Raw genomic sequence first — 14,137 nt, 5'->3', positions numbered from 1 at the left:
GGTCAGAAGTTTGGCGGGGATCAAGGATCTTAGGGCATCTTGAAGTGCCTTTCAGATATTAATTTTCAAATAAAGAGTTGGGCCTCAGCTCTAATGTCCTGTTTTTCTCCCTCATCCAATCTCATGCTTCTGGGACAGTGGTGCTAAACCTGTGGGGGTGACTCCTTTGCGGGTGAAAGGACCCTTTCACAGGGGTCACCTAAGACCATCGGAAAACACATATTTTCCATTGTCATAGGAACCGAAAAACTGCTCCTCTATCCGTCTGAAGGTAGGTTTTCCCAAATGAAGATATTCCCACATATGAGTACCAGGTGTGATGACATCATAGAGCCAACCTCATCACATACACCTGGTACAATTACAGGTATATTTGACAGAGTTGTTGCCATAATGTACTTATGAAGACCAGCTACACATGTGTCGAGAGCAGCTTCTGTGTAGAAAGCAGTAGTATAGGTTGTAAAATGACACTTCATGTATTATGATTATTGGGTAAATGTAAAATCATGTACTGTAAAATCATCAACTACTGCACAAAAAAATCTGTACCATGGGAACAATCTGGATGCTGATCTTTCTTTTTATATTCAGCTGTGGTTAATGTGAATACTGCCCCCTTGTGTTAGTAACAGGTTTGTAAAAAAAAAAAAAAAAAAAAAGACGGGGAATGGTAAATCATAGGAAACTTTAATGCACTGTATTGACTGAACTATTCCATGTATCATCTTTCGTATTATTAAAGCTATTATTATATATTGTTTTCATTAGAAAACAATCCCATGACAATGGTTCGTGTAGAGAAGAACGTTAAGAAAAGTAAATATAGTGAGGATTTTTTACAGTATGGCTTTACCTCAATAATTACAGCAGGAATTGAGAAACAGTGATGTGTTATTTTACGCGAAGTTCTATCAGCCGAATCTATGAATCTGGACAAAGTAAATCACCATTTTGAAAGCGAGCATTTGAGCTTTGCCAGCAAGGATACCAACTATTTTAGAAGCAAAGCTGATGGACTCAAGAAAGCCAGACTTGACACAGGTGGCAAGTAGCACAAACAAAACATAGCATCCATTGAAGCTTCATATTTGGTGGCACTCAGATCACCAGAGCTATGAAACCTCACACCATTATTGAGAATTTACTGTTGCCAGCGGCCAAAGACATTGTTCGAGTTATGATCAGAGACGAATTTGTTACGAAATTGAGTGCAATTTCCTTATCTAACGACACTGTCTACAGAAGAATAGATGACATGTCTGCTGATATTCTTGATCAGGCCATCCAGGAAATTAAATCTGCTCCACTTCCAATATTTAGTATCCAGCTTGATGAGTCTACAGACGTTGCAAACTGTTCAGTTATTTGTTACCTTGAGGTATATTGATAAAGACGACTTTAAAGTTGAGTTTCTTTTTTGCAGACCTCTTGAAATGACAAGTACTGCACGTGATGTATTTGACACAGTTGGTTCATTTCTAAAAGAGCATAAAATCTCTTGGGAAAAGGTTTGTGGTGTTTACAAAATGGTGTTCCAGCTATACTAGGATGTCGATTTGCATTTCAACACTTGGTACTGAATGAGTCACCAAAAGTCATCGGAAGTAACGTTATGATTCTTCGGCAAATATTAACAACAAAGACACTGCCACAAGAATTACAAGAAGTAATGAAAAGCGCCATAAGTTGTGTCAATTTTGTAAAGGCGAGCACTTTAAATAGTCGACTGTTTTCGCAACTGTGCAAGCAGTTGGATGCACCAAACAATGCTCTGCTATTTCACACTGAAGTGAGATGGTTGTCGAAAGGAAGTTTTTTAATCAGAAAGCAAGACCGCTGTTCGAAGCACTTTTCGGTGATAAAAGTGAACTGCAGAAAATAGCTAACTTGGTTGACATCTTTGCCATCTTGAATGAGTTAAATTTATCACTGCTAGTACCAAAAACAACATGCCTCTATTTGTCTGAAAAGATCCGAAGACTTCAAATGAAACTTCAGCTTTGGCAAAAAAAAAATTGGATGAAAATAAAATTTACATGTTGCCTACCTTATCTGCTTTCTTTGAGGAACATAACATTGAACCACACAAAAAGATTACGATGATAATTTCTGTGAAAGAGCACTTGCACATGTTTGCAGACGAAATTTCATCGTACATTCCAAATCTACCTGACACCCCATTTGCACTTGCCAGAAGCCCATTCACAGTCAAAGTTGGAGATGTCCCTGAGATAGCACAAGAGGAGTTCATTGAACTTATGAACAACAATGCAGCGAGAACTGATTTCTCTACAATGCCAGTCACAAAATTCTGGATCAAGTGTTTGCAGTCATATCCTGCTCTGTCTGAGACTGTGTTGCGCTTTTTCTTCCATTTCCAGCAACATATCTTTGTGAAACAGGATTTTCCAGGTTGTTGGTTATCAAGTCTAAATACAGAAGTAGACTTGTTATGGAAGATGATCTTCTTTGTGCTCTTGCAAAGACTGCTTGAAGAATTTCTGATAGAGAGAAAAAATACTGCGGAGGTTTACAGGGACGTGTTGGTGCCTTGACCAGGAGCAGATAAGGGCGAGCAGGTGAAACGGGTAACATACAGCCCGAATAAGCAGAGGAGATTCAGCTGAGAGACAGTCTGAAGCCAGGAAAGACAGAGAACTCCTAGAAAAAGGGAAAGGTTAGAGTTTGAGGCTGAAACCTCTCCGGGTGCACAGGCTCAGCCACGGAGACTGCACCATCTTGAGTGGCTGTTACCGGCACCCAGAGATTGGATACTAACCCGGAAGCAAGGGCTCTCAAGCAGCTAGATTATGTGAACTCAGAGGAGCCCTGCTTCTCCCCACAGAAAGGTTGGACTTCCCCCAAATGTGCGGTTTGCAATTTAGGTTGGAGAATGGAACGCGTGGGGGGGGGGGTGAAATCTGCGCCCCACAAAGTCCGTGGCTGTTGGGGCCAGCGTGACCCACGAGTGTGGAAGGGCTCCCCAAGGGCTCCTGGCAGAAGGGAACACTGTAAATAAGCCCACAATTGGACTGGATGCAAATGGGCAGCCTCAGATTCTGCCAGTCTGCTGGCTACTTGGTGCCAGGGGCCAGAGAGCATGCACAGAGACTCCACACAGATCTGGAAGGTGGAGCCCTGTTCACACAGCTTCCCAGCCTCTTGTTTTTACACTTCCTCTGAAATCCGTGCATTTGATTGTTGAACCCAGTGCATGGGATTACCAGTTGGGGTCAGTCGCAGAGCCTGTAAGGGAAGGTTGTTTTTGGGGAGCCTGGGAAACACAGCAGGGAGTGACAACTGGAGAACCAGCTCTGGGCATAGGACTTTCCCAAGCCAGTTTCAGGTACAATAGAGAACACCTTCTCAGAGAGGACTTATAAACTCAGAGGTCAATCCCAACACACTGCCACCTAGAGGCGAGCCACAAACTGACTCTTCTGTAAATACAGATAAAGGCTGTCTGGGAAACCAATACGGCCTGCCTTAAAATCAGGACTGTGGCTTACAACACGGAGTAACAGTGTATCAGAGTGAAATCCAACATTCTCCTGAATCCCTGGCGTGCCTAAAAGAAGATTAGAAGATCTGAAGCACCTTCATTACTGCACATTTTTAATTATTATTTTTATTATTTTTTCACCTTTTAACTAAGAAACCATTTTTCCCTTTTTTCATCACCTGATTTTACTCTTTTAATTACTACATTTTTATTTTTAACCAGTATTATTACTGCTACCATTTTCCCATTTTTTAAAGTGTCATTTTATTTTCTCTTTATTTTATTTTTGGACTAGTGTTCTCCATTCTATTTTCATCGATCCTTTAGCGTCATTTTTCTTTACCTCAATTTTGCCTCTGTGCTAAAACCCTCTTCCCCACTTTTCCCTTTTAGCTGTCCTGATTCTCTTACCTTATTCCTGCTTTAAATTTTCCCTATTCTTCTTACCCCCTGTCTTAATTTCACCCTACATATATATCCTATTTCCAATCACCTAGTGTAAATCCTTATACATCTTTCCCTTATCTTTCCTCACTATCCAAATTTTTTTTCTTCTTTCCTCTATTGTTTTGTTGTTGTGTGCTTGATTGCTGAGTATATTGGGGTCTTTTTAAGGATTGTTTGTGAGATTTTTCTGCTTTTTCTTTTTATTTTTGTACCCGCGGAGTCTCTGTGCATGCTCTCTGGCCCCTGGCACCAAGTAGCCAGCAGACTGGCAGAAACTGAGGCTTCCCATTTACATCCAGTCCAATTGTGGGCTTATTGACAGTGTTCCCTTCTGCCAGGAGCCCTGGGGGTGCCCTTCCACACTCGTAGGTCAAGCTGGCCCCCGGTTATTTTGGTGCTTCTGTTTTCCCTTGCCTCGCTTGATATTATTGGTTTGTTGTAGATTGTATTAATCTCCAGGGATCCGTTGAGGGAAATTATTGGGATTAGTGGCAGTCTATGGGGGTTTTGTCCTCATATAAATAGTCTCCTCCCCTCTTCTACTTCATTCTCTTTTTTTCTCTTACTTTTTTTTTCATTCTGTTTTCTCTTCTATCTTTTTCTCTTCTTTCTTCCTTATCCCGCAACTCTCTTAGCTCTGGTGGCCACCTTTATTTGGGGTTATTAATACCGTAAATACATTTGTGTTCAGTGCCTGGTACGTTGTGCCTTGTTGTGTTGTATTTTCTGCCTTTAAATCAAGGCAGCAGAACCGAGAAACAGCGGCCTCCTGATCACCACACGCTTTCTGTGAGGAACAGTTGCTGTGTGTGAAGCCTCACTCCACCAGCCACAAGAGCCACCACAGCTGTGAACAGCATCCATCAGAGGACCTGCTAACAATGGAGGAGCAGCTGCTACCACAACCACCCAAGGAGCAACCACAGCCCTAGGAGCCACTGCCACCCAGGGAGCAGCCACTGAACGACTCAATATCTATATTTGTCCATGAGATCAAACATGGGTAGACAAAGAAACCCTCGACGGAAAGAAAAAGAGGACTCGTCAGTAAAGCAGCTAACTGAAACAGAGGCATGCAACATGATAGAAAAAGAATTCAGAATAAGGGTCCAAGAGTGCATAAACCAGATGGAGGAAAAAATGAACAACATATACAACAAGCAAGAAGAAACAGATGAAAAAATCAACAACTTAAGTAAGACCCAAGAAGAAATGAAGAGCGATATAGCTGCAATAAAAAATACCATTGAAAGTATCAATAGTAGACTAGGAGAAGTGGAGGACCGAATTAGTGAATTTTCAGACGCTTTTAATTTCCCTTGGCCTAAAGCCCTCCTTATGGTTATTCTCAACCTGGAATCTCCTTTTCTGGTAAACACATAGCTTTTCTCTTCATTAAGGAAACACCAGTAACCGCATGTACCTAGATGAAGGGACATATGAATCAACCTTATGAAAAAGGAAACATTCTGCATCATTATTAAGAACTTATTAACCAGCTTATAGGGACAGATAAATTAGTGACATTTATTTACAGGAGTGCTCTCAGCGCATGAAGACTTCAAAGACTGTGACTTCTTTTGTCAACTGGAAAAGACATTAGTGAAAGACTCCCCAACATTGTTTGAAGGGACTTTATCAGGTGCCCAACCACATATGGACATCTGCTCTGTCTGTGACACTTGCCTCCACCTATATTTAACAAAGACTTTTGAGAATGAGAGTTCACTGACAACAGAGATCGACAACTATCCCAAGACACCGACAAGGCGTATATAACTACAAATTGATTATCTTTACCTTTCTGTGAATACTAGTGATAATAATAGTTACACATGTTCTTTGGACTTTTCTCAAACATTGTATATATAGCCCGGTTTTTAATAATGACTAAAGGTGTATATGATAACTTTTGTATTATCAATAATACTTTTTTATATTTTCTCTTTTTGAGACAGGATAGTAAGAAACTAGGAAAATTCCTTGGCAAGTGGAATTAGGCAACTGAGAAAGCTGAACAAACTGGCCAAGCAATTTACAAGCAGATGCAGAAGGCCATCAGGGTGGATAGCTCCGGGTGCCTAGTAATGGGCAAATCTGCCCCCAGGGAGGCCTTCCCTTCCCTGTAATATTTCAGATAATGAGGTTTAGACTGCCTTCCCTGGCACTGACCGATTATTAGAGAACATGACCCTTAAAAGGGACATCTGGAAAAGCTGATGAAAATGCTGTTGAGATCTTCCTCTGAGACCTCCGTTAAAACTGCACCTTTCGAAAGTAAATAAAATCGCTCAAGAGAAAGAAGCCAGTGTGTGCCCTCCTCGTGGCACCCCCACCTCCCAAATCTCATAGTTGAGTGAATTTTCTTTCTTTTCATCTCTATGAGATCCCCATGAATCTTGCAACCAGGGGAGCAATGGGCAGTAGCATCTTGTCCGAGACTAATTCCATTGACATGTCCCCCAAACTCTTTTACCTGTGAGCTGACAGCAGCCCCACCTAGACTCACTTCATTCCCATGTTGCTAGAGAGCCCAAACAGTCCTCACTATTCTCCCTCCCACTGTCTCTACCCTAAGCCTTTCCATGTTTCTCTGTTCCAAGCTTTAAAAAACATACTTTCAAAATCACCTGAACTCATGTTGTAAAATCTTTCTTGCACCAAATCAAGAACCCAAACACTGCAGGCCGGCCCTAAGCAAATCACTTCAGGACCTGGCTCCATTTCTGGTAACATTTTGAAATTTAGAAGGAATGCTATTGCAAAGGAAAAGAATGGGTTGTGTGTGTGTGTGTGTGTATGTATGTTTTAACAGAATTTAAAAGTAAGTCGTTTTTCCCAATCAGTATGATTTTGAATAAATATTTTTATTGATTTCAGAGAGAGGAAGGGAGAGGAAGATAGAGAGAGAAGCATCAATGATGAGAGAGAATCATACATAGATTTGCTGCCTTGTGCAAGTCCCCTGTGGGCGAAGGAGTCAAAAGAATAAGCATGTGCCCTGACTGGGAATTGAACTGTAACATCCTGGTTCATGGGTTGGTGCTAAACAACTCATCCACAATGGCTGGGAAAGTTGGTTATTTTTTTTCTTTTTTTTATTGTTTAAAGTATTACAAAGGGTATTACATATGGGTCCCCTTTCTCCCCCCGTCCTAGACAGTCCCCTAGCCTCCCCTATCCCCCAGTGTCTTATGTCCATTGGTTATGCTTATATGCATCCATACAAGTCCTTTGGTTGATCTCTTACCCCCCTACCTTCTGCCCCTTAACCCTCCCCGGCCTTCCTGCTGCAGTTTGACAATCTGTTTGAGGCAGCTCTGCCTCTGTATCTATTATTGTTCAAAAGTGTATAATGGTCTCTATTATCCATGAATGAGTGAGATCATGTGGTATTTTTCCTTCTTTGACTGGCTTATTTCACTTAGCATAATGCTCTCCAGTTCCATCCATGCTGTTGAAAATGGTAAGAGTTCCTTACTTTTTAGAGCAGCATAGTATTCCATCGTGTAGATGTACCACAGTTTTCTAATCCATTCATCTACTGATGGGCACTTAGGCTGTTTCCAGATCTTAGCTATGGTGAATTGTGCTGCTATGAACATAGGGGTGCATATATCCTTTCTGATTGGTGTTTCTGGTTTCTTGGGATATATTCCTAGAAGTGGGATCACATGGTCAAATGGGAGTTCCATTTTCAGTTTTTTGAGGAAACTCCATACTGTCTTCCATAGTGGCTGTACCAGTCTGCATTCCCACCAGCAGTGCACGAGGGTTTCTTTTTCTCCACATCCTCTCCAGCACTTGTCGTTTGTTGATTTGTTGATGATAGCCAATCTGACAGGTGTGAGATGGTACCTCATTGTTGTTTTCATTTGCATCTTTCGGATGATTAGTGACTTTGAGCATGTTTTCATATGTCTCTTGGCTTTCTGAATGTCGTCTTTTGAAAGTTGTCTATTTAGGTCCTTTTCCCATTTTTTGATTGGATTGTTTATCTTCCTTTTGTTAAGTTGTATTAGTTCCCTATAAATTTTGGAGATTAGGCCCTTATCAGTTATAACATTGGCAAATATGTTTTCGCACACAGTGGGTTTTTCGTTGATTTGTGGATGGTTTCTTTTGCTGTGCAGAAGTTTTTATTTTGATGTAGTCCCATTTGTTTTTATTGCTTTTGTTCTTTTGGTTTTTTTTTTTAAGATTAAAAGCACTTTTTTTATTGCTTAAAGTATTACAAAGCGTATTACATATGTGTCTTTTTCTTTTTCCTCCGCCCTTGATTATCCCCTGGCCTCCCCCACCCCTCTGCGTCCCATGTCCATTGGTTATGCATATATGCATGCATACAAGTCCTTCGGTTGATCTCTTATACCCCTCCCTCCTGTACCCCAACTGTCCGCGGCCTTCCCACTGCATTTTGACAATCTCTTCGAGGCAGCTCTGCCTCTGTATCTATTACTGTTCAAAAGTTTATAATGGTCTCTATTATCCATGAATGAGTGAGATCATGTGGTATTTTTCTTTCATTGACTGGCTTATTTCACTTAGCATAATGCTCTCCAGTTCCATTCATGCCGTTGCAAATGGTAGGAGTTCCTTCTATTTTACAGCAGCATAGTATTCCATCGTGTAGATGTACCACAGTTTTCTAATCCATTCATGTACTGATGGGCACTTAGGCTGTTTCCAGATCTTAGCTATGATGAATTGTGCTGCTATGAACATATGGGTGCACATATCCTTTCTGATTGGTGTTTCTGGTTTCCTGGGATATATTCCTAGATGTGGGATCACAGGGTCAAATGTGAATTCCATTTTTAGTTTTTTGAGGAAACTCCATACTGTCTTCCATAGTGGCTGCAGCAGTGTGCATTCCCACCAGCAGAGAAGCACTTTTATGCTTTTAAAGAAATTTAAATTTTTTATTGTTTAAAGTATTACATGAGTTTCCTTTTACTCCTATTGCCCACCCCCCCACCCCACCCCCAGCTGCTTCCACCCACCAGCACATGCCCCCACCACCTCTACTGTCAGTGTCCGTTGGTTATGCTCATATGCATACATAAATGTTCTTTGGTTGATCTCTTACCCTCTCATCCACCGTCTTCCCTCATCAGTTAGACAGTCTGTTTGATGCTTCTACGTCTCTCGTTCTATTATTGTTCATTAGTTTGTTGTTCATTATATTCCGCAAATGAGTGAGGTCATGAGATATTTATTTTTCTCTGACTGGCTTATTTCACTGAGCATAATGTTCTCAAGTTCCATCCCTGCTGTTGCAAATGGTAGGAATTCCTTCTTTTTTATAGCAGCGTAGTATTCTATCCTGTAGATCTACCAATGTTCTCTAATCCACTCGTCTCCTCTTGAGCAGAGGTAGTTTTCAGATCTTAGCTATTGTAAATTGTGCTGTTATGAATATAGGGGTGCATATATCTTTTCTGATAGGTGTTTCTGTTTTCCTGGAATATATTCCTAGAAGTGGAATTACTGGGTCAAATGGAAGTTCCATTTCTAATTTTTTGAGGAACTCCATACTGTTTTCCACAGTGGCTGCACCAGTTTTCCTACCCACCAGCAGTGCACGAGGGTTCCTTTTTCTCCATATCCTTGCCAGGACTTGTCAGTTGTTAATTTGTTGATGATAGTCATTCTGACAGTGTGAGATGGTACTTCACTGTCATTTTGATTTGCATATCTCGGATGATTAGCGACATGAGCATGTTTTCATAATTTGGTTATTTTTGAATGACTAAATGCGATAATCCAAGAAGATCATGGGAAGATCTAGAAAGTTAGTCAAAAAGAAATATTGAGAAACATTTTTTTTTAAGAATGCTAGAACATGATTATGGGAATAAGCTTACACTTCAACCTATCAAGGATTACTAAACTATATTAATTAAAATAGAATCTTTACAAACAAGAACCTCTATAGTAGCTGCTGAGACATAGGAAATTTACTGATTAAACTCTTACTGACTTCCTTGACTTTGGAATGTTTAGAGGGTAATTGTAATTTCTGACATTGTGTTCTTAGAGTCTTGTTTCTGTATATACCTTAAGATTATAGCTTCCAATTGCAAAACTAGCAGGAATCAGATCAATAATGAATAGCACTTGAGCATTTCCAAAGGGAAACATAGGGACCATAGAAAATGGGAACCCATCTCCTGGCCAGATTATAATAATTCAAGAATTGTATAGTTTGTCCTCAAACTATGAGTATATGTCATACTAGACACAAAACATAGAGAAAATGAGACAGAGAGTAAAACTTGGATTATAGGTTAGAAATAATCCAGAGTGATTTTTTTAGTGAAGTCCCATGGAATCTTCCTGCCTCCGATGTACCTGCTTTTCACTTTTAAGAAAATTCAGCCTTGGCTTCCATACAATGTTACAGTCTTGACCCGTCCCCAATGTTTGGTTGTTCAGCAAGACTAATGCTTACACTAAGACTTCCTAGGAATGAGCCTTCTTAGCCGTGTGGGAGCACATTATCCAATCAAAATGTTGGTCATTAATGAATCCTTTAGATTGACTTATGACGAAAATATCAACGTGTTGACAAACGGGCCACATATTCAGCCTGACAAGCTCAGGGAGGCCTGTGGTTGGATTTACAAACTCAGAGACCTAGAGAAACCACATAGGATGGTCTGAAATGAACATTTTCTAAACAAAAGCTAGCCATGGTAGGTAGTCATGTGTTAGGCCAATCTCTTCCCTAACAAAGGCCAATCTTCAGTTTAATGAAGCCTCTGTACAATAGCATACCTATGGAATGTTTGTGTAATTTCTTTATTTCCAGACTTCCTAATGCACTGCAGAACCCCTCATTTTTATTATCATCGTGTTGTTAACTGTTAACTATTTTGCACCCACCCATGTAAAATTACTATGTGTCTAGTTGTTTCACTTTTTATCGAATCTCAGAGATTTTCCCACTTTGCTTTCTCCCACCTTCTAATATTTCCGCAATGGATTTCCTATAACCCCTTACGACTTCTGCTTTGATTGTAATGTTTCAAATAAGAAGTAAAACTCCCATTCTCTGAAACATTTTCTCAGTCTATTGAGTTTTGGCTTTCCAGCAATTCTCATCAGTTTGGCTCAAATGAACTCATAAAAATTATGTACAGATTTAAACACTTCTTATATTGGCAGCCAAAAATTCCTACACATTTTATGTACCCTCATCTCTTCTGGAAAATTCCAGCTTCTAAGCAAGGTTTTGTCTTTATGGTGACCTGCCCTTACCTTGCATCTACCAGGGGCCTGTCAGTTTCTTCATCATCACAAAAGACACATTTATCAACCATTTCTGATTTATTTTATTTATTTATTTTCTGATTTATTTTTATTTTTATAAATTTTATAAAATTTATAAATTTTATAAATCAGAAAATTCCAGGTATTTTTTGTTGCTCAGTTCTAAGAACCAGGAAATAACACCAAAGATCTTTGTATGATATCACATAGAGAAACTGAAGATTTTTGAGGTGGGATCACTAGCCCAGAGTCCCCCAGCCTGCATGTGGGCTCAGACATGCAATGTATTGGCACATGGCATTTATGTTCCAACACTTTCCATGTTCCCTCCAATATCAAGAAGACTGAAAAGTTAAATACTCCATTCTCCTACTCATTGTGATGAGAATCCAGATGTGAATTAAACTCAGCCTGAGATGCACTTGTGTGTAATGTGGAAGCTGGAAAGGAGATGGGCCTATTTTTTCTGATATTGTGATGACTGATGGGTGACATTAGGCAGACACAACTAATTCTTTACCTGTGGGAGGGGCTGTGCCAGCGTGACCTTGAAACCCAACTTTCATTGGCAAGTCTTCAACTTCCATTTCTCTAGCTCTTTGATAATTTTACAAGCACACCATTCCTTGCGTGAAAGACTTTTCTACACAAATGTTTATGGAATCTTTATCTTAGAGCCTGTCTCTCCTTACAAGTTAAACTCCATGAATGCCCGTCCCATGTACTTCCTGTTCTCTGTGGTATTCCCATGGCTCATCCCTGACCGCACACACCACAGATACTCAGTAAACACTCATTAAGTGGATGAGGGAAGCCATATAATGGAAGCAGGTCACCCTGTGTGACACTTGCAGTCAGATCATGTTCCTTATCCACACGAAGGACTTGGTGTCAGCTTGGGAGGAGGCCACAGCCTCTTTTTTACAAGGAGATGTTCCAGGGACAGGTGTTTACCCCACTTAACAGTCAGGTAGAGGGACAGGAGCCTCCTAACAGTGAGAGGCCAGACCACTGAGATTTCATTGCCAGGAAATCATAGCCCTCCCCACCCCTCATCCCTTCAGGGCCTGGAAAGCAGCTTATGTTTTCCTTTTATCACAGATCCCTGTCATGGCAGACATTCTGAGTTCTCCATTCAAGATAGAGTTTCTACCAAGACATGAGGGTACTCACACCCACCTCAACGAAATTAGGCGATGAGTCCCCATTCCCAAGGTCCCTGATCTGAATACAGCTGCCTGTGGCCCCTTAAGACATCTCAGCAGCCCACGGTGTTCTGGGGAACAAGGGGAAGTTCCTCAGCATGATTGTAGAGGAGAACCCAGGATCTGGGGGTGCTTCCATCTAGGAGGGGCAAAGGGTCCCAAGGAGGACTCCCCTCCCCTAACAGAGGAACTCAAAGAGGTCCCTTGTTGACACTCCATGTGGGGCTGCTCCAGAACCTGGCCCCTGTGGGCAGGCCTAGAGCAGATGACAAACAGGGACACAGGGGACTGGATGTAACATTCTAGTGCTGTGATGAGAAACAGAGGGCATTTTGTGGATCAACCATATAGGCCAGCGCCCTCTCCCAAAAGAGCCTCACCCGGCCCTGGCTTTGAAAACTTCGAACAGCACATACTCCTGAAACAGCATATCCACCAGAGGGGACTGCTCCCCAGAAACTGGACTTATAATACTCTGGACAAAGCCAGTGCTCTCACTGGGCTCAGTTTGCCCTGGGATGCAGTCAGGAGGCATGAGTTACACAGGGACCAAGCCCTGGATGGCTGGCTCTTAGTCTAGTGTTCAGAGCTCTCCTCTGTCCAGGGCTCACAGTGACCTCCTGTCTTCTGGAGTCTGGACAGCATTCCTAGTGCAGTACCTAATATTGCCTGCAGGTCTCCTTTTGCCTTCAAGGGGGCGATATTGAGACACACCTGCAAAACACAGGAAATCCACACTTGAACTGGGCTTTGCCTAAGGAGGTGCAGAAGGATACCTATTTCCATCCCCTGACTAACAGATTTTACTGGGCCCCTCCGTCATGCCTGCGCTGTCCCACCTGCTCTTTCCAGAAACTGTGATTGAAAAAAGTGCTGTGCAAAGAACCTGATAAGCCCAGGGGGCCAAATGACAGGCCTGACAAGCTCAGTGACTCACAGTGTGGTCTGATCACAAATGCATCACTGGGCAGGTGATGGCAGGTAGTCAGGTCACAGGCCCACAGCTTCCTTACCAAATGTCAGACTTTACCTCAAGTTAGCCCTTTCCTTGTTCTTATGCATCATGCATTACATACCTTTGATATCACATACCTCCAGCAAATTTGCTTGCTAGACCCATTGAAGAGCCTGTTGCACCGGAATACAAGAACACACAGCGCTCATGTTGCCTGGTTATCTGTATAGCCTCTGTACCTGCTGTAAATGTTAAATATCCTGGACCCTCCAAAGTAAAAATAATATGTGTTTCTCCATTTTGCTTTATATTTATTTGTAAAGATCTCTCTGCTATGTTTTCCCTCACTTTCCCATAGATTTCACGCAACTTTTTTCATCTTTTCCTTTGACTTTAATGTATAAAATAAGCTTCAAAACTGCTGTTCTTCTCAGTATTTGAGATCTTGCTTGAAGTCATATGACATCAATTCAGCTGTAATACTCATAACAATCCTCCACAGGTTTGGACATTTCTGACCTTGACAGGGTCTAGGAGCAGCTGCTTTTTTAGGGATCTCTATGCTGCTCCCCAACTCATAAGTGAATCATACATGCGTAAGGCGAAGTGACCTCAAAAAAGTCCCCCCAGTCAGAGGACAGAGGCTGCCCGAACAGTCAGGGAGGTGATGGAGAGGGTCAACCAAAAAAGAGAGGGAGGGTTTCCTTGAAAACATTCCCCAAGGACCACGGAGCCCACAGCCACCTGAGC

The sequence above is a fragment of the Myotis nattereri genome (genome assembly GCF_964212035.1).
Source record: "Myotis nattereri genome assembly, chromosome: 15".
In the NCBI taxonomy this organism is placed as follows: domain Eukaryota; kingdom Metazoa; phylum Chordata; class Mammalia; order Chiroptera; family Vespertilionidae; genus Myotis; species Myotis nattereri.
This window is presented reverse-complemented; position numbering follows the sequence as displayed.